This window comes from Cervus canadensis, chromosome X (genome assembly GCF_019320065.1).
Source record: "Cervus canadensis isolate Bull #8, Minnesota chromosome X, ASM1932006v1, whole genome shotgun sequence".
NCBI classification, from domain to species: Eukaryota; Metazoa; Chordata; class Mammalia; order Artiodactyla; family Cervidae; genus Cervus; species Cervus canadensis.
In genome coordinates, this window is record NC_057419.1 from 123,396,773 (window position 1) to 123,417,943 (window position 21,171).

Sequence of the window (21,171 nt, forward strand, 5' to 3'; positions counted from 1 at the left end):
TCTTTTTTGTCTTCTTCTTTCTGCGGACTCCTATGTTCGAATGCTTGGGGGCATTTCATATTGTCCCAGAGGTCCCTGAGGTTGTCCTCATTTCTTTTGATTCTTTTTTCTTTTTTCCTCTCTGCTTCATTTATTTCCACCCATTTTATCTTCTACCTCACTTATCCTATCTTCTGCCTCTGTTATTCTACTCTTGGTTCCCTCCAGAGTGTTTTTGATCTCATTTATTGCATTATTCATTTTTAGTTGACTCTTTTTTATTTCTTCTAGGTCTTTATTAAACATTTCTTGCATCTTTTCAATCTTTGTCTCCAGGCTATTTATCTGTAACTCCATTTTGTTTTCAAGATTTTGGATCATTTTTATTATCATTATTCTAAATTCTTTTTCAGGTAGATTCCCTATCTCCTCCTCTTTTGTTTGACTTGGTGGGCATTTTTCATGTTCCTTTACCTGTTGGGTATTTCTCTGCTTTTTCATCTTGTTTAGATTGCTGTGTCTGGAGTGGGCTTTCTGTATTCTGGAGGTCTGTGATTCCTTTTTATTGTGGAGGTTTTACCCAGTGGGTGGGGTTGGATATTTGGCTTGTCAAGGTTTCCTGGTTAGGGACGTTTGCGTCGGTGTTCTGGTGCGTGGAACTTGACTTCTTCTCTCTGGAGTGCAATGGAGTGCCCAGTGATGAATTTTGAGATGTGTCTATGTGTTAGGTGTGACCTTGGGCAGCCTGTATGTTGGCGTTCAGGGCTATGTTTCTGCGTTGCTGGAGAATTTGCATGGTATGTCTTGCTCTGGAACTTATTGGCTCTTGGGTGGTGGTTGGTTTCAGTGTACGTATGGAGGCTTTTGGACGGTCTCTTATTACTTAAAGTTCCATGTAGTCAGGAGTTTTCTGGTGTTCTCGGGTTTTGGGCTTAAGTCTCCTGCCTCTGGGTTTCAGTTTTATTCTTCCAGTAGTCTCAAGACTTCTACTATACAGCACTGCTAATAAAACTTCTAGGTTAATGGTGAAAGATTCTCCCCCTTGAGGGACGCCCAGAGAGGTTCACAGAGTTACATGAAGAAGAGGAGAGGGAGGAGGGAGATAGAGATGAGCAGGAGGAGAAAAAGGGGGACTCAAGAGGAGAGAGATCAATCTATGCAGTTGTCTGTTCCCAGAGTGTTCTCCGTAGCCGAGAGACTCACAAAGATTCACAGAATTGGATTGGGAAGAGAAGGGGAAAGGAGGAAATAGAGGTGTTCTGAGGTAGAAAAAGGAGAGTCAAGATTGGGAGAGAATAATCAACACACTCCTGTATAAAAATGGGAACTGAATACTGGATTCTTAAATGTCCACAATTTATATCATATACTGAAAAACAAAGATTAAAAATCTAGAGTAGAGGTTAGACTCTTAAAAATACTATATTAAAGGCAAAAACCAAAACACACACACACACACAAAATTTTAGAAATATATAAGAAGTTCGGTTTAAAAATAGGGCTTCTCTCTTTTTTTTTTCGGTAAGGTTATAGTGTAATGAAAATGAAAATTAAGGAGTAGTAGAGGAGTAATAGAGGACTTTAAAAGGAAATAAGAGAAAAAGGAAAATGAAGAGAAAAGAAAAAAGAAAGAAAGAAAGAAAAAAAACACAAGTAAAAAAAATTAAAAACAATTTTTTTTTCCCTAATTAAGAAAATCATAAAAATCTGTGAAAATGAAAGTTAAGGAGTAATGGGGGAGTAATAGGAAATTTTAAAAGAAAACAAAAGAGAAAACATAAAAAAGAAAAAAAACAATTTTTTTTCTGTACTCAAAAAAAAAAAAAAGTAAAAATATATATAGGAATTTCTCTGAAGCTGTTGCGGTCAGTGTGGGTTCGGTTCAGTTTCAGATAGCTCCTCGTTCCAGCTTACACTTCTCGATATCTACAGGCCCCTTCCGGTGTAGTCGGTGTTACCTACAGGGATTTTAATCTGTTGCACTGGTCCCTTCTGAAGTGGTTCCCTTTGTTTATTTGGCTTCTGTTTGCCAGTCTCTTCCGCGCCTAATTTCCGCTCTGACACAGGCGGACGGAGGTGGTCTCTTATTCAGGTAGCTAGTTCCGTCGCGCTGCAGGGAGGGGCTGGCGCTGTTTTCCCCCGTCTACGCTGCTCAGGCTCCCGTCTGCTCTATATGGAGCGTGCCCTGCGCTGCGCCCAGTTCCAGCCCTCGGGTGTTCCACAAAAGCGCGGAACACAAAGCTGCGCCTGCGTTTTGTGCCTTCCCCGTCAGAGCGGTTCAGGCAGCCAGGGGCTTGACGGGCGCTCTCTCCCCAGGTGCGGCGCGTCTTCTGCCCTGCGCGGTCCCAGTCTCAGTTTCCGCCCGCGCCGGTTGGGTGCGTGCGCCTTCTGCCCTCCGCGGCCCCAGCCCCAGACCCCGCCCGCGCCGGTCGGGTGCCTGCGACCTGTGTCTCGCCGCGACCCTCCCTGCGGATGTCGACCATCCAGAATCTCAGGAGGTCTTTGATTAGAAAGTGGAGGCCGGTTTGCAGTGTGGTAGGGGATGCGGTCTTTGGGGCCGAGCCTGCCCCTTCCCCTCCCCCCTGCCTCCTGCCTCGGGCGGGGCTGGGCCGGTCCACAGCCTGCAAGCTCTTCTCTGGACTTTCTCGGTCCCTTTGTTCTGCGAACGGCCGGCAGTGAGTTCGGGCCGGTTAATTTTCTCTCTCTCTTTTACTGTCCCACAGTTTAAGTTGATAACTCACAAAAGCTCCCTCTGATTGTCCTCAGGGCACTCAGGCCCGGTCCTTACCCTAAGCAATGCCACCCGCTCCTCTCTGTTCTGCCCCCACTTGCTGGTGGCGGATGCCGGTGTCTGGGGTACTTTTCCACTGGGAGTTGCTTTTAGGCACGTAATCTATGAGTTTTATTTATTGTTCTTCTCCCAGTCAGGTTGCCCTCCGAGGTTCAAAAACTTCCCCCAGACCCGCCAGTGCGAGGGTTTCCCGGTGCTTGAAAACTTCCTCTATTAAGAGTCCCTTCCCGGGACGGATCTCCGTCCTTAGCTCCCCTGTCTCCCCTTTTATCTTTTATATTTTGTCCTACCTCCTTTCGAAGACAATGGGCTGCTTTTCTGGGTGCCTGATGACCTCAGCTAGCGATCAGAAGTTGTTTTGTGAAGATTGCTCTGCGTTCAGTTATTCTTTTGATGAATTTGTAGGAGAGAAAGTGGTCTCCCCGTCCTATTCCTCCGCCATCTTGGCTCCTCCATTCGGTTTGTCATATATAGTTTTTATTATGTTGAGGTATGTTCCGTCTATGCCTGCTTTCTGGAGAGTTTTTATCATAAAAGGATGTTGAATTTTGTCAAAGGCTTTCTCTGCATCTATTGAGATAATCATATGGTTTTTATCTTTCAATTTGTTAATGTTGTGTATTACATTGATTGATTTGTGTATATTAAAGAATCCTTGCATTCCTGGGATAAAGCCCACTTGGTCATGATGTATGATCTTTTTAATATGTTGTTGGATTCTGTTTGCTAGAAGTTTGTTAAGGATTTTTGCATCTATGTTCATCAGTGATATTGGCCTGTAGTTTTCTTTTGTTTTGTGGCATCTTTGTCTGGTTTGGAATTAGGGTGATGGTGACCTCATAGAATGAGTTTGGAAGTTTACCTTCTGCAATTTTCTGGAAGAGTTTGAGTAAGATAGGTGTTAGCTCTTCTCTAAAAAATATGTATGCTTCACGAATTTGCGTGTCATCCTTGTGTAGGGCCATGCTAATCTTCTCTTTTTTTAATTTCTTCTCCCAATTTTTAATATATGTGCTGCTGAAACGAGCACATGCCCCTGCTTTTTAATACACTGTCTATGTTTGTCTTGAACTTAAAGCTTCAAAAAAAAGTAAATTTGAGGTTTTGAATAATGGAGATATAAGAGAAAGCATTTTAGATAAAAGGAAGAGGAATGATTGACAGTATGGAAGCAGGAATGCAGTATGTGATTTTAAGGAGGCCAGTTTGACAGAATTGGGGCCAGTGAACATGTCGGGGATTAGTAGGGGTTTAGAATGAATAGATAGGGTGGAGTCACTTGATGGAAGACCTGGACTGTCATGTTGATTAGTTTTGACTTGATCCTACAGGCAAATGGATGCCCTTGTTGGGGAATGACATGCTGAAAACAGAACCTTGAGATTAGTCTAGCAGTGATATTTCAGGAAGGGTTTGCTAGTTTGTGTGTGGTAAGTGATGGATGGGTGTGGGATCAGTGAAAGAGTTAACTCTCAGTTATTGTATTAAAGCTTATCAGAAGCAAATCTTTAAATTCTCTGCTAAGTGAAACAGGGAACAAATCCACACAGGTTTTGTTTTTTTTTTTTCCTTTTCCTTTGTTGGTATTATCATAATTTATTTTAATTATCCCCTTTTCTAATTCAGCATGCTACAAAAGAGAGACCTTTCAGGGTGTTTGTACTGCTTCCACTACCTTCTCGCCCTGCCCCCACCTCCTTGTCCATGTTCAGTGGTCAGGAGATTTTTAAAACAGACTTGTGATTCATTCTTCCATTCCCTGGGGAAGATGTGAGTCATTCAGCCTGTAATCATCAAAGTCCCTAAATCTGGGCTTGGTGTCTTGCTTCAGTTTTCAGCATAAATGTAAACTGGGTTGCTTTCCATTTTCTTCAAAATCACCTCTTCTCAGTGTGACTTCATTATCTGAAATTATGCGAAGTCCTAATATCCCAGACAGATCCTATTGAAATGGAAATACAAACACACATCGAAAATGCCAAATAGGGATGAACTGGGGATTATCTCTGTTACTATCTCTTCAATTCAATTGAGGTCACTTTAATGATTATTTATTGAGCACACCCATCAGGGGTTTATAGTCTGTACAAGCACAAAGCCTTATCCATATAACAAACATATAAGTCATAAGTGAATAAACTGCATTGAGCTGTTAAATAGCAATGTGGGATATGTATGATTAGGTGATAAAATAGGTGGTCCAGACAATTGTAAGAATTGACTGAAATAATTACTCATCATTAAAAAATAAAACCCAAAGTCACACAGTAGTGTGCATATTATGGACGTTGAATCAACTTTCTTCATCTCACTATGAATTTCTCAGATCTGGTATGAGCACAAATAACAACTGACATTTAATGGATCCAATATCAAAATATCATTTCCTAATAGGCTTTTTCTTCTTGTTTTTGAGTTTTGCCTTTATAACATTTTTTCCCAAATAGCTGAGTTGCCCTTTAATTAAGTGCCATTTTTTCCCTTACAATTAAGGGGATTCGTTTCTCACTGAAAAATATTATCTGAGTTCATCTATACAGCAACCTCATCTTGATTTGAAGACTAGACTTTAGGATTATGCAAGAAGTGAATGTGCTTATTCCATCAGTAGATTAATGAGACAGAATTGGACTCTCTCATGGTGCTGCAGTCACATCTGGTGATGAAGTTTGATTTCTGTGCCAATAAATATGTGTCTGTGCTCACAGAAGTATCTTGAGGATACTGAGTTTTTGTTGGCAGATTGAAGAATGGGTGGGATAAACTGGAGTACCTTTATAAAGGGAAACTTCTTTGGAATCATTTTCTGACAGTGAAGGAAACATGCTGGGATAGAAAGAACTGGTTCTTGAATAGTGTTAAAATGCATTAGGTTGCCTGGCCTATCAACCTATAAGTAAATCACATTAAGATTAGCTCAGTGTATTCTGTGTATGCTGCCTGGTTGAGAGCAAAGGCCTAAGGGAAGAAAATCTAGGAGATGATGAGACTTGCAAGGGGAAAAAGGAAAGAAAAGAGAGAGAGAAAGACAAAGGAGTAACATGAATTAATGACAAAGAGGAAGAGATTGTTGCATATACTTGAGTTTGGACCATTGACAAGGCAGTAGAGCAACATATTCTTGGTGTTTCAGGAGAATGGTTGTTCAAAGAACAGAAAGTCTGAGTAGATGACATGGATGACAAACAAAAATGGCTCATCTAGCCATCTAAAATGTTGTTTGACTCTCCAAAGATCTTTTCTCCTTTTCCATGTTTTGCAAATATAATGCATTGAAATCACATGAAAGGAGACTGTGCCAGTGCTGCATTAATTCTTGATCAGGTTGGAGTAGTTGGACCTATTCAAGATATGAAAATAACGTAATTCAAAAACAATTTAATAGTTTTGAAAATGTGGCAACCCAGAGATCAAACCCAGGTCTCCCACGTTGCAGGCAAATTCTTTACCAGCTGAGCCACAAGGGAAGCTTTTGAAAATGTATTGCTTAGTAACTATATTATATATGATGATGTAGGCAATTCCTCTACTTTCTCTATAGCAAAATACCTTTAAGGGTAGCTAGACAACTTGGTGCATAAAACACATCCACATATAGCCTAGTTATTAAGTAATAATATTTTGAAAGTATTCTATTTTGGCATAGTTCTGAGTCTTCTTCCCCCAAACTCTCATTTTCTACAATAGTAGAATCATGTCCCCTTCTACATCCTAGCTATAAGCTCTTTTTCTACTTCCCCCAACCACACTTTGTATGCCAAGTAGACGTAGAGAAGCTCCATATAGTTAGACTGGCCATCTAGGATTATCTGATAGCATTCTTAGCTGTGGCATCAACCCAGAGTGGTAATTTGGAAGCCCCAAATTAAAAACCCTTAGACCTATATCAACAGAAATGAGACTTAGAGGGTCATACAGGGCACCAGAGGGATATGCAAGGGTAGGTTGTTGACACTGAAAGGCTTTCACTTAAATGAATACGGCAGATCTAAGTAATTTTCTAAGTCAGCATTAAAAATGCTTATTTTTCAACATTTCATCATCTCTGGGAAAGAGCTTTCTGCATCGTCTTATTTTCCTTTTCTTAATATTTGTAGTAGGATTGCCAGGATTCACATAGAACTCTGGAACCTCCAGGGACTCTGAAGGCAACCCAGCTATGTTTTTATCTGTCTTCATAAGGAATCTTATACACAGAGCTGAATGTAATGATTTTTGTTTCTTCTAAGATGATTTTTTCCAAGGATTTAATGAAGCATATGGGAGAAATAACTGTTTTCAGAGTAGCAGAGATAAGAGGCTATTCCTGTTTAACTGTCTCAACAAAACTCAAAATGAAGGAAAAGTTCTGATTTAACCCCAGGAGGAGAAAAGTAACTCACCCTTTGTTGATCAGATTTTCATCAACTGTAATTCTACCTTCTTTACTTCTCAGAGTCAGGTAGCATTTGTTTAAGGAAGTGTAATAGGTTTGTTTTTAGGAGGAGAGGGGCATTGAACAAATGTGGCCCCTATTATGAAGAGGGGGCTTCCCCAGTGGCTCAGTGGTAAAGAATCTGCCTGCCAGGGCAGGAGATGCAAGAGGCCATAGGTTCGATCCCTGGGTTGGGAAGATCACCTGGAGAAAGAAATAGCAACCCACTCCAGTGTTCTTGCCTGGAGAATTCCCATGGACAGAGGAGCCTGGTGGGCTACAGTCTATGGGGTTGCAAAAGAGTCTGACAGGACTTAGTGACTAAACAACAACAAAGTTCATCTCAAGTGCTCAAGGAAAGGTTTCATTCATTTATAAAGGAAACTATAGTAAAAGTTATAAAAATTCACAAAAGGACTATGTGTAACACTCTACTTGCCATAGTGAATACACTCTCAAAAATGCTCACTTGGTAGAATAATATTGAATCATATTTTCTGTTAATGAAAATATTATTTGAGGAATTTAAAAAAACTAGAAGAGAATAAAATCTCTTTATTATTAACTGTCCCTTGTAGAACCTGGTAAGAAACTTATTTAACTCTCTCTTTACAGGATACCAAAGTGCCCTTGGCATGATGTTCTACTGGATAATATCTCAGTGACCTGTAAGTATCAGTGAAATTGGAGGTCAGTTCTCAGTCACATAGGTAAGGTTGACAAAGCTCGTCTTTGGAGTTTTCTTGCCTTTTCTTTCAATGCTTTTTTTCCCCACTGTGGTACCTTTATCTTTAACGTATGACTGATATGCATGCAATGTTTTTGCAATCAATTTTAAGTTCACATTCTGATGAATTTTATGATTGTATATAATTGTGTCAACACCACCACAATCAACGCATAGAATGCCATCACCCTGAAAAGTTTTCTTCACATCCCTTTAACTTAACCTCCCCGCCCCATTTATCTCTTTTATGTCATTATAGTTTTGCCTTTTCTAGAATTTCATATGAATGGAATCATACAGTTTGTGATATTTTGTGTTTGACTTTTTTCACTTAGCACTTTTAGTTACTTTTTTAGTCACTTTGACTTTTTTCACTTTCGCTTGACCTTGGCACTATTGACATTTGAGCTGTATTGTTCTCTGTTGTCGGGGGCTAGCTCGTGCTTCTCTATGCTGAGTAGCATTGCTGATTGATGAATAGCATTCCAATTTATGGATATAACACAGTTTATATTTTATTAAAATATTGATGGGCATTGGATTATTTCGTGTTTTGGAATATTAGAAACAAAGCTACTACAAAACAAATACATTCGCATATATGTTTTGTGTAGATACATATTTCCCTTTCTTTTGGGTAAATACCTAGGAGTGGAATTGCTAGGCTACATGGAAACTTTGTACTTAACCTTTTGAGGAAATGCCAGACTGTCTTCCAAAGTGGATACACCATTTTACATTGCCACTGGTAATGCTACAAATCCTCACCAGGACTTGGTATTGACTATCACTTTGATTATAGCCATCCTCATGGCTATATCATGGTATCTCATTGCAGTTTTGATTTATGTTTCCCTAATGGCTAACAATGCTGAGCATTTTCATATACTTATTGGTCATCTGCATATCTTCTTTGGAGAAATGTCTATTGAAATCTTTTGCTGATTTTTACTTTATTTGTATTTTTGTTGCTGAGTTGTAAAAATTCTTTATACAGTCTTGGTTCAAGAGCATTTTGTGTGGTACATGTTTTATAAATACTCCAAGGCTGTAGCTTATTTTTTGTTGTTGTTGTTTTCTTAATTATGTTTTTCAAGAAGAAAACTTTCTTAATATTTATGAAGCCCATTTAATCACTTTTTTAATACTTCATATTTTGGTGTTTTATTTAAGAAATTTTACCTAATTTAATGTTAAAATTTTTTTTCTATATGTTTCTCTAGTTTAGCAGTTTTAACTCTTACATTTAGATGTATGATCTATTTTGAATTAATTTTTGTATTTGGTGTGCAATAAGAGTCAAGGTTCTTTTTTTCTATATAGCTATATAGTTGTTCCAATATCATTTGTTGAAAAGAGTATCTTTCCCCCACAAAATTGCGTTAAAATATTTATCAAATATCAATTGACTAAAAGTATGGAAAGGTATTATACATACTTGAAAGAAATGTGTATTTTGCCATTTTTGTGTGTATTCTATGAATATTAATTAAGTTTAAGTGATGATAGTTTTGTTCAGATCTAACTTTTTGCTGAGTTTTTGTTTACTATTTCTATCAAGTTTCGAGAGAAGACTGTTAAGATCCGTAACTATGGTTGAGGAATTGTCTTGTTTTTCCTTTAATTTTGCCATTTTGGTTCATGCATTTTGAAGCTTTATTCACGCACTTGTGATTGTTTTATCCTGTTGAACTGACACATATATGATGATAATATAGTTATCATCTCTGGCAATGGTTTTACAATTTGTTTTAAATGTATTTTATTGAATATTAACATAGGTACTCTAGGCTTCTTAAACTCACTCTTTGCATTGATCCTACTTCCAAGAGTAATCACATGGCCATTGCCTGAAATTCAGTTCTTTACCATGTGACCCTCTCTATAGGACTACCCATGACATGCCAACTGGCTTCCCCCAGAGTGAGTGATCCAAGAGAAAAAAATATGAATGACTAAGATAGATTTCAAAACTTAAGCCCAGATGTGACATAATCATAAGTTCTGCTATGTTCTGTTGGTCACCCAGGTGAACCCTGGTATAATTTGAGACTCTACAAGTACAAATGCTTGGAAGTGGGGGTTACTTGGGCTAGCTTGGAGCCTGGATCTTACAATAGTCTTAGAATAAACACCCGAGAAATGAGGCTTATACTTAGAAGTCCTAATGTAAAGAATAATTGCTTTTCTGTCCAGTGTTCTCTGAGAGCCTGAAGTTGCCAAGCTCAGTTACTTCTCAGAAGATATTTAATGAAAAATGAATTAAAAAAAACTTAAATGCGGATACTTCTGACATTCTCTACAATGTACTAGATCTTATGGTTGGCAGAGAGGAGTGTAAGAAAAGTAACATTCAACATACTGTTGGTTTTCAAATAAATCAACACCAGTCACAATACCAATCATGATATCAATGTTTCTATCATTAGTATTAATCTAGTGCAGACTTCCATCTTATTTTCCATCATGGTAATGTCTCAACTGATATCCTTGGTCCCAGACATAGTTCCTTTGAATCCATTCTTTATTTTTTTGCCTGAAGTGTACTTTTATAGGTCTGATTATACAAGTCCCTTGTATAAAATATTTGATGTTTCTTTATTGCCTGTAGAAAAAAACAAATCTAATATTCTTAAAAAGTTTAAGTTACCTCAAAATTTGACCCCAGCCTCTGTAATTTATACCATTCATCACCCTCACCCCCTTTACAATGCAAATTAGAATTTTCTATAGAACTTTAAATCCCTTTGCTCTGGGGGATAAAAAGTTTCCATGGTCATATGAGTTTGGGAGGTATTGTATAGTATATTCTTTTCTTAGAAATGCATGCAATATGTTAAAAACTCTGAAAAAATACAGTACTGAAGAGGTCTATTTAACATTAATCAGTTGTTTTCCAATTTATTTGACCATGGAACCAATTTTTGAAGAATATTTCTTTAAAAGCATAAAACTCTTCAGAGAACATATTTTGGGAAATGCTGCTCTATCACATGGGACTATTTGAAGTTTCCTGAATATCCATGTTTTACAATTTTTAACATGGGATAGATGTTAATCTGGAAGATTAATCTGGAAGTGGAAACCACACAAGTTTTTTCTTACTAACCCAGAAAACTCACTTATCTTTTAAAGCCCAGCTCATGTTTAATCTCTTATAATAGCTTCTTAATATTAATTCATTATCTATGTCATTATAAAAGAAACAGATACTTCTCTTTAATATTGCTTCTCACATTTTATGTGTCTGCCTCTTCTCCTGATAAACTATGAGTTTTTTTAGGGAAGGGGCTAGATCTTATGCACTTTCCTGTCTTGAATGCCAGCATAATGCCAGGTATTTCAGAGGCGTATTCAGTTAATGTTCATTGCATGAATATACGTGAAATTATTATCCCAATACAAGCTAATATATAAATAAAGCCTGAATTATATATTGTATACTAAGTGCTATAGGAATTTTAAAAAATGATATCAATGAGGACTGGAATAATAAAGGAAAATTTCATAGAGAAGGCAGGTCTTGAACTAGAATTTGAAAGATAAATAGGATTTGTGTAAGGTAAACACTATAAATGAAGACAGAGGTAGACATGATCCTGGCATGTTAATGAGCTGGTCAGGAAAAATAATGGATGCTGAGAGGTAGGAATAACTAAAGTTAGATAGCTGGAGTGATACCAGATTATAAAAATCTTTGAATGTCAAATATAATTGCTTAAAGGCTGTTGATTAAAGGATTAAATCAGGATAAAAGCAGGATTTAACAAAGATTAGACAAAAATACCCAAAACATGTATCAATTTAAATTAAGGTCTCTGTTCATTATTAGAGTCACCAGTATCTTGTCAGTATTTGTTATTACATTAATTCACAGCTCATGTTTGAATTGCATTGACTTTATATTTCCTAACAGAAATTTAGTAATTTATAAATTAAGTATTATCATGAAAATAGAATCTTCCTCCTGTCCCCATTTTTTCCTGATAAAGTATTTCTCCATGGAACTATAAAGATGGTCCTTTCAAATTCAAATAGGAGAAATAACCCCTGTTCTTGGCCATTAATCCATGTTTTCTAGCTCTTACATTTTGAAATGTAGAGGGAATCTTTTGAACTCACTAGAGAAAAGGTATTCCTCAACAGAGAAATAAAATTTTTCTTAAATTGGCATTCATCTTTCTTTACCTTCAACTCATTAAAATAGTGTGAAATTAGTTTGTAGGCCATCATATTGAGTTTTTAATGTACCTATTATTAAAACATGTTTTTTCTCTTAATGAGATTGTAAGCTCCAAGAGAATATTTCAAATCTAATAATTGGATTTTGGATTGCCTTATTCCAGGAGTATATTTTCTAAATTTTTTCTGAATGCTATTAAATGAACCTTCTGAAACTTTTTTAATCTAAGTTTTACTTTGTTGAAACTGACAGCTCCAAATCCACTTGCTTTTAGTTCTAATTCAAACCTCTATTTTTGATTTGATATCTTTAAGGAATATTATTAAGATATATATTTTTAATTTTATTTGAGATATAATTAGTATATAACATTATATTATTTTCAGTTATATAACATAATAATTCAGTGTTTGTATTTATTGTGAAATGTTCACCACAATAATTTAGTTAACATTCATCACTATACATAGTTACCATTTTTTTTCCTTATAATGAAAACTTTTAAGATCTACTCTCTTAGCAACTTTCAAATACATAATACAGATTTTTTAACTATAGTCACCATGGTCCATTACCTGACTAATTCATTTTTAGTAGTTCCTTACCAATCCTTTCTTTCAACTTGGATTATTTTTCTTGACTTAATTTATTACAACCTGGTATATTAAGCATTTATTTCTTTATTTTTTTGTCTCTCCTCACTAAAGTTTAACATCTATGAGAGCAAGGACATTGTTTTGCCTACTTCCACATTCAAAGTTCTAAAATTTTGCCCAGAATGTAATGGTACTTAATAAATACTAGTTGAATGAATGAATGAAATAAAGAATACACTAAATGCTTTTTGGCCTAAAATGAATTATTTGAAAGCAGAGCATTTATTCTGTCAGTGAACAAATACTTACTGAGCTGTTTCTATATGTAAGATATTCTATTATACTAATCACCTGCAGCATACAAAATAAATCATATATAGCCATGTCATGTTTGCCTTCAAGGAACCGTTTAGTGGGGAAGATAATATATGCACACAAGTAACTTTAATACAGAATAAAAATAAAAAATTCAGAAAAAGGATGAATATAAAGTACTATAAGAATTAAAAGGGGGAAAACATTTTTGGCTGATGGAATAAGAGCGGACGGGCTTCCCAGCTGGTGCCACTGGTAAAGAACTGCCTGCCAAGGCAGGAGACATAAGAGATGCAGTTAGAGATGCAGTTTCGATCCCTCAGTTGGGAAGATCCCCTGGAGGAGGAAATGGTAAACCACTCCAGTATTCTTTCCTGGAGAATCCCACAGACAGAGGAGCCTGGCAGGCTACAGTTCATAGAGTCACAAGAGTCGTACAGGACTGAAATGACTTAGCATGTACTCATGAGAGTGGATATCATAGGCAAGAGAGTGTTTGACACGTGGTGGATAAATATTTGGATATGCTTTAGAAGTAAATATATTTTAGAAAAAGAAGTAAGTATATTTTATACAGGAAAAAGGGTAAGCAAAATATGATATATAAAATTATAGGATATTAGCTCATTGCTATTTTATTTCCATATTCATATAGCTGACATTTTACAAAGTGATTGTTGGGAAATTATCAGTGATAAAATATTGAGTTGACAACATACAAAACTATTCATTTCTTTTCTGTCACTTTGACAACTGGTAAGCCAAATCACCTCATTTAATGGTATTATGGATAGACAGGAGGTCTATCCAAATATCCTGACCTATGACACAAGGTCCTTTATGTATGAAATATGGTGGTGGTTTAGTCGCTAAGTTGTGAATGACTCTTGTGACTCCATGGACTATAGCCTGCCAGGCTCTTCTGCCCCTAGAATTTTCCAGGCAAGAATACTAGAGTGGGCTGCCATTTCCTTCTCCAGGTGATCTTTGGCTTCATACTTTGTCCACTTTGATCACACAGAAAACACCTATGATTGGCACCTTGAAAATTCAATCAAGAATTTTGGCAGCTTGATAAATGAAAAGACTAGAGGACCACCAAAAAAGAGACAGATATGTTTCCAGCTTAAACTGTGTTATTAAAAAAAAAAACAAAACTGAAATACATCTGTCATATCATCAAAGTGTAAACAATAATGTAGGGAGTATTTAAAAAAACAAAAATGGGAAACATTTTTATTGCAGAATGAAATGTACTTTACTGTCTCTTCAATGAATAATTATTGAAGACCTATTATATATAAAGCACTGAGCTAGACATTGTGGGATAAAACATGATTAATATGTATTATTTATCAAAAAAATTTAAAATCTAGTAGGGAGAAGAAGGTATCTCTTTAAAATGTCATAATACATTAACTAGAAAGTATAGTTGCCATAAAAGCTGTTGAAACACATGCATGGAACTTCAGAGGAAGAGAAATGCATACCCATTGGTGGGTAGATCATTGAGATGATTGCACTGAGCCTGGAACTTGAAGAAAGAATAGCATTCAATCTGCAAGATGGAGAGGAGGGATTTAATGAAGATGGCACACCATGAGCAAAAATATAATGATGAAAATGTGAGAAGCCTTTTTTTAATCTTTTTTGAAATCTGTGTAATGATATGTGGATCCAATAATTAGAAGACAAATGCTTGATATGAATATGGCCCATAGCCTGCAAATATTAAATGAGATTATTACTTTTCTTTCATTAAAGAGGCCCAATACAATCTCATGAATGACGTATTTAAATCTACTCTTAAAACACTAATAATGCCTGATAGTGGAGCATTCAGTTTTAAATGAAGGCTGTGAATTGAGAAAAATGAAATGGCTCATTTCAGACTATGTCTGATGGTCTGTGTGGTGACAAATAACTGGCTTGACTGAATTTTTATCTGTCAGTTGATGGTTTCTCATTGTGTATGTAGATGTGAGGAAAGAGTAGATGCATGTTTGGAGTGCATCTTTTGTACTTTAATACTGATTCCATATTCTTGTTGTCATGACTACCTGTCAGGCATAGAACAGAGCAGATGTTCCTTTATTTGAATGCCTATATCAGCTCTCTCTGCACCTAACATGTACTAGTCATTAAGTCAAGGGAAGTAGCAGAAGTGACTGAATTTCTATCACTAAGAACTCCCTTTTCCTGTCTACATCCATTCTTTCTCTTCTGAAATCTGTAATTACTCTGAAAGATAAAAGATCAACTTTTCTACTAAGTGCAAGCGTGTGACTTTTAAGTGTCTAGATACTGCTTCTCTAATGAATGTGAGCCCAGCTAAACAGTTAAATTCAAGATGACTTTAATTGTAAGCCTGCATTAATAGGATTGTGATATGATAATTTTTTCATGTTGAGTAAATTGGTTTAAGAACTGAAAAGGATTTATGTTTGGTTCAAAGGGAAAAAGAAATTTATGACTTACAGGGTCATGTTTTCTTTCTCTCATTTAATTTCCCTTGTTTTTTTATGCAATGTAATAGGTCAAAAATTCTGGATATATTAAAATAATACTCTACTTGCTTGGAGTCAATAGTTGATACTGATGTTTTATGATTTGAGGCTAAATTACATAATTTAACAAATCACACAGATGATTCACTCAACACCTTACTCTGCAGTTAACCACTTTTACTCTATTCCAGTAACCCAGTTTTAAAGGTCATACCCCAGTCTCTGCCTTCTATTACAATACTTACAATAATTTATAATGGTGGCAGAAGGAGAGATAAATGAGAATCTTGGGATTAACAGATACATACTACTATGTATAAAACAGATAAAAAGCAAGATCCTACTGTATATACCACAGGGAACTACATTCAGTGTCCTGTGATAATGGAAAAGAATATGAAAAAAAATATATGTATAACTGAATATGAAATATGCATAACTGAATCACTTTGCTGTACACCAGAAACAGAGCATTGTAAGCTATACTTCAATAAAAAAAATTAGTCTTTACAAAAATTTAGCAATTACAATAATTTAAAAATAATACTATGTACAAGGCACTGTATTAAGCAATTTATATAACATATGTATTCTTTCTGGTAACTTTTGGAGTAAATATTAGGGACTTCCCAGGTCGTCTAGTGGTTAAGACTCCACACGTCCACTTCAGGGAGCATGGGTTCTATCCTTGGTTGGGGAACTAAGATCCCACATGCTGCAAGTCTTGGCCAAAAGAAAAAGTACTAGTATTATCACTGCTTTACAGATGAGGAAACTGAGCCTGGAAAGGTCATATAAATTTACCCCAAAGTAACACAGACATGTAGATAAAGAAACTAAAGATGTGAACCAAGATTTGACTGATTCCAAAGTCTGTACACTTTGACCACTATGCTCCAACTCTGCAATTTTAAACTGACTCCTTCCTTCACTTTTTCTCCTTCTACATGTAAGCAGATCCTTAGCCTCACTGAGCACTCTGATTCTTGCCATGCTACATTTTACCTAAAGATCACTCACTTTCAATTTCAGATTTTTCTTTACCTAGTGTTGATACTCCCATTAGTACCCTATCCTTGTGTCTTTTGCCATTTCCCTCAGCTACTCTACACATTCTCACACCTAGATTAGTCGAATTATCCATTTATTTTGCCTCTCCTCTCAAATCTCCCAGTCTTGGTTGAGTTGTTTTTGATGACTACATTGCGTAATGATTTGGCACTTTGAAATATGTTTTTTCCTCACCTTGATGCAGCTGTCAGTACTGGTTACCAGTCTTTTTATGATCCCTACTGATCTTCCTTTTCCAGTCTCCACTGTTGCTGTTTCAAACCATATCACTTTTTTCAGACCCTCATTTTCTCCTATCCTTACCGCTTCAGTATATGCAAATTATTGTAACTCCTCCGCCATAGAAGGCAAAGGACCTGATTCTTCTTTCCTCTAAATTTGTATCTAGTTTTACCCATTTATACATCATTCTTTTCCAAGGCTAATCTGTGCCCTTCAGTCTATCTTCACTCCAAAATCCAGTCACCTTATCCCTCCTCCAGAGTCTTGATCCATCAATTGTCAAATCTCTCTACTTTTCCACCCATTCCTCTTTATTGGCTGCTTTCTTTATACTACAAAGAAGTTCAAATCACCTCACTCTGAAGGCTCCAATAGTTAAAAGACATAAGCAAAAAGGAAAGATTGGCTTGGCCTGGCTTCTTCCATGGGCTGTAGCCTTCCCTTCTCTAACATATTTCTTGAGAGAGCATTGTATTCTCACTTCCTTCGTTTTATTACCTTTTGTTCGTCCCCTAACTTGCTAACAGTTCTTTACTTTGCTTCATAGTCTGCAGTCACACCAGACTGTGATTTATCCCAATTGCCAACTGCAAATACTCCTGGTGAGACTGGGAAGGGAAGTGAGTATTAGATTATTTATTTCCACTTTTAGGTGACTAATTTTAATTGAATCAAGTTACTTATAATACTGGGCAGCTGTTTCAAAAACATGGTGTTCTTTGGTTAGAGATGAAGGATAATTTCAGTAGTGTACTCGAGTACTTTGGAATGGGAGAAAGTCTAGGTGAAATTGTGCACTGGTGGTAATGAGGTATCTTTAAAGCACTTAGAATGCCATACAAAGGCAGGGAACTCATATGGTGACTCAAAATGTTTATCAAGAAACAAGAGCGGGACAAATGAAAGTAGATGGAGCACCTTAAAATCAAGTTGTTTCCACTTAACATTATGCCTCAGTCCAGCCCAATCCAATCCAATTCAACCCCAGTGGACAGATAAACTAGTGCAATGCCATAGGATTAAATGTACTAAGTTTCTGTGCATTTTGTGAGAGATTTTCCTGTTGGTTTCTGGTGATTTGGGTATATCAGAGAGTCAAAAGGCAGCTGGACATTAAGGAATACTTGGCCTGATTCTCCATTTCTGCTCAAAGATCATGGACATGAAAGGTTGTTGCTATGAGCCATGAATGACACCAGGATTCTTGGCCTCCAAAGGAGAGGAATTCGATCTGGGGCCAGTGACAAGGCTTGATTGCTCAGAGTTTTTGTGTAATAAAGTTTTATTAAAGTGTAAAAGAGATAGAGAAACTTCTGACATAGACATCAGAAGGGGGCAGAAAGAGTGCCCCCTTACTAGTTTTTAGCAAGAAGTTATATACCTATTAGTGAGCTGCTAAGCTGGAATCAAGATTGCCGGGAGAAATATCAAGAACCTCAGGTATGCAGATGACACCACCCTTATGGCAGAAAGTGAAGAGAAACTAAAGAGCCACTTTCTTAATGAAAGTGAAAGAGGAGAGTGAAAAAGTTGGCTTGAAGCTCAACATTCAGAAAACTAAGATCATGGCATCTGGTCCCATCACTTCATGAGAAATAGATGGGGAAACAGTGGAAACAGTGTCAGACTTTATTTTGGGGGGCTCCAAAATCACTGCAGATAGTGATTGCAGCCATGAAATTAACAGATGCTTACTCTTTGGAAGGAAAGTTATGACAAACCTAGATAGCATATTAAAAAGCAAAAACATTACTTTGCCAACAAAGGTCCTTCTAGTCAAGGCTATGGTTTTTCCAGTGGTCAGGTATGGATGTGAGAGTTGGACTGTGAAGAAAGTTGAGTGCCGAAAAATTGATGCTTTTGAACTGTGGTGTTGGAGAAGACTCTTGAGAGTCCCTTGGACTGCAAGGAGATCCAACCAGTCCATCCTAAAGGAGATCAGTTCTGGGTGTTCATTGGAAGGACTGATGCTGAAGCTGAAACTCCAGTACTTTGGCCACCTCATGCGAAGAGTTGACTCGTTGGAAAAGACCCTGATGCTGGGAGGGATTGGGGGCAGGAGGAGAAAGGGATGACAGAAGATGAGATGGCTGGATGGCATCACTGACTCGATGGACATGAGTTTGAGTAAACGCCAGGAGTTGGTGATGGACAGGGAGGCCTGGCGTGCTGCGATTCATGGGGTCGCAAAGAGTCAGACACAACTGAAGTGACTGAACTGAACTGAGTTAGAGAAAGGAAATGTCTCAAAACTCAGAGAGTGGCACCAGGCCCTTCACCCACAACAAGCATTTTGAGATAGCATTGGCACAAGGTGAGTCATCCCATGCCGTTAAACTATTGACATGAATCTTGAAGAAAGGCAGATTCTAAGGTAAATACATGGTTCATTAACATAGCTTAAGAAAAATATTTCCATAAGAAAAGCGCATAGGTTAGTTCAAGGTTTGAGAAAAGTTAAGTTCAGGTGGAACCAGGTGTTGTCATGACAACACAGAGTTTTAAAAGAAACCTCCTTTTAATTTTGTATAGAGAAGGGGGGAAAAAATCTGACACTTGCAGTTTGTTTTCTCCTGCTGCTTAAGAGAGAGAGAGGAAAAAAAAAAAAAAAACAACATCTGACACTTGGAGCCTATTTCCTCCACTTGGGGACCCCTAGACTTCCTGCCTGTTACCCTCTCAGACACTGAATGTTTTCCTTTAGGTAAATTATAAGATACTAAAAATATATTGTCAAGAATATTCAGATGAGTCTATTTCAGAAAGTCCCCCCAGATAGGGGTTTGACACACTTGGCCTGTAATATTAAATCTTTGCATTAGGAAACAATAATTGAATTAATACCAAAACTCATTATCTTTGACAGATACTTAACCATTTATTAGAGATTTTCAAAAATCCTAAAATATATAATTCAGCATGAAAGATCAAAGTAATAAATTTAGCATATCATTTTGATGTATTAAAGTTCTGACTAAAGTTTGGACTTCTTCACTGTTCTTTTTTGTTTTGCTTTGTTTTTAGATGAGGTGAATGGGTATAGGGGTAAGAGAGAAGGTAATAGTTAGAAATGCGACTAGGTGGATAGAGACAGGTTGAATTAACTCTTTGTGTTGGTTGAGTGCCAGACCACTGGGCAGAGCATGAGATTACAGAAGCTCCTAGGATATAATCAAAAGGAAGATTTTTCTTAGGTGAAACTTTGAAATGAATTTTTTCATCCCTTTACAAATTTGAAACTCTTCATTTGAGAACTCAGAGCATTTCTATAGAAGCTAAAGAAGACTTCTATTGTCTCCTTTGGTCATTCACTTTTTCTCTCTTTCTCTCTCAATATCTCCTTCCCCTGTTTCTGTTTTGTGTATTACTCTCTAGACATGTGTGGCTTAAATCGTATGATATAAGAAAACTCTCTTTGGAAAGCAAAGAGCCTTGGTAAGAGAATTTTCCCCGTTTTTTCTGCTATTCATGCATTAGTAAAAAATGCAAAATTCTTAATTGGATTATCAGAGTTCAGTTTGGACATCTTTGATGATTTCCCCATCATTTTGGCATGGTAGAGGACCATTGCTATTCACAAAAATGTGATTCTCTGAGTATACAATAGTGCTCCTTTCTCTGTGGTTTCACTTTCTGCATTTTTAGTTACCTGTGGTCAACTGCAGTCCAAAAGTATTAAATGGAAAATTCCAGAAATAATTCATATGTTTTAAATTGCATGACATTCTGAGTAGCATGATGAAATTTCAGCTGTCCTATTCTGTTCTGCCCAGGATGTGAATTATTTCTTTGTCCAGTGGAACACCCTCCCCCACCAATTAGTCACTTCTTAATTTAGAAATTAAATTTTATCATAGGTGTGCATGTTATAGGAAAAAAAAACATACATATTTAGGACTCAGTACTATCTATGGTTTACTGGAGGGCTTGGAATGTATTCACTGAGAACAGTTCAGTCGCTCAGTCGTGTCCGACCCTTTGTGACCCCATGGACTGCAGCACACCAGGCTTCCCTGTCCATCACTAACTCCCAGAGCTTCCTCAAACTCATGTCTATTGAGTCAGTGATGCCATCCAACCATCTCAGCCTCTGTTGTCCCCTTCTCCTCCTGCCTTCAATCTTTCCCAGCATCAGGGTCTTTCCAGTGAGCCAGCTCTTTGCATCAGGTGACCAAAGTATTGGAGTTTCAGCTTCAGCCTCAGTTCTTCCAATGAATATTCAGGACTGATTTCCTTTAGGATTGACTGGTTTGATCTCCCTGAGGATAAAGGGAGACTATGTATGTTGTTTGATATTTTTTAGCATTGTTTCAGAAAAAGAAATTGCTGTAGTGGTTCATCATTGAACAACAATAGGTGAGCTAAA

The 21,171-nt window shown here is 37.0% G+C and overlaps 1 pseudogene; it reads right to left on the reverse strand.

Annotated features, from left to right (window-relative positions):
- Positions 1-3,684: 3,684 nt before the first annotated feature.
- LOC122436153 lies at positions 3,685-3,800 on the reverse strand (annotated as a pseudogene).
- Between the last annotated feature and the right edge of the window lie 17,371 nt (positions 3,801-21,171).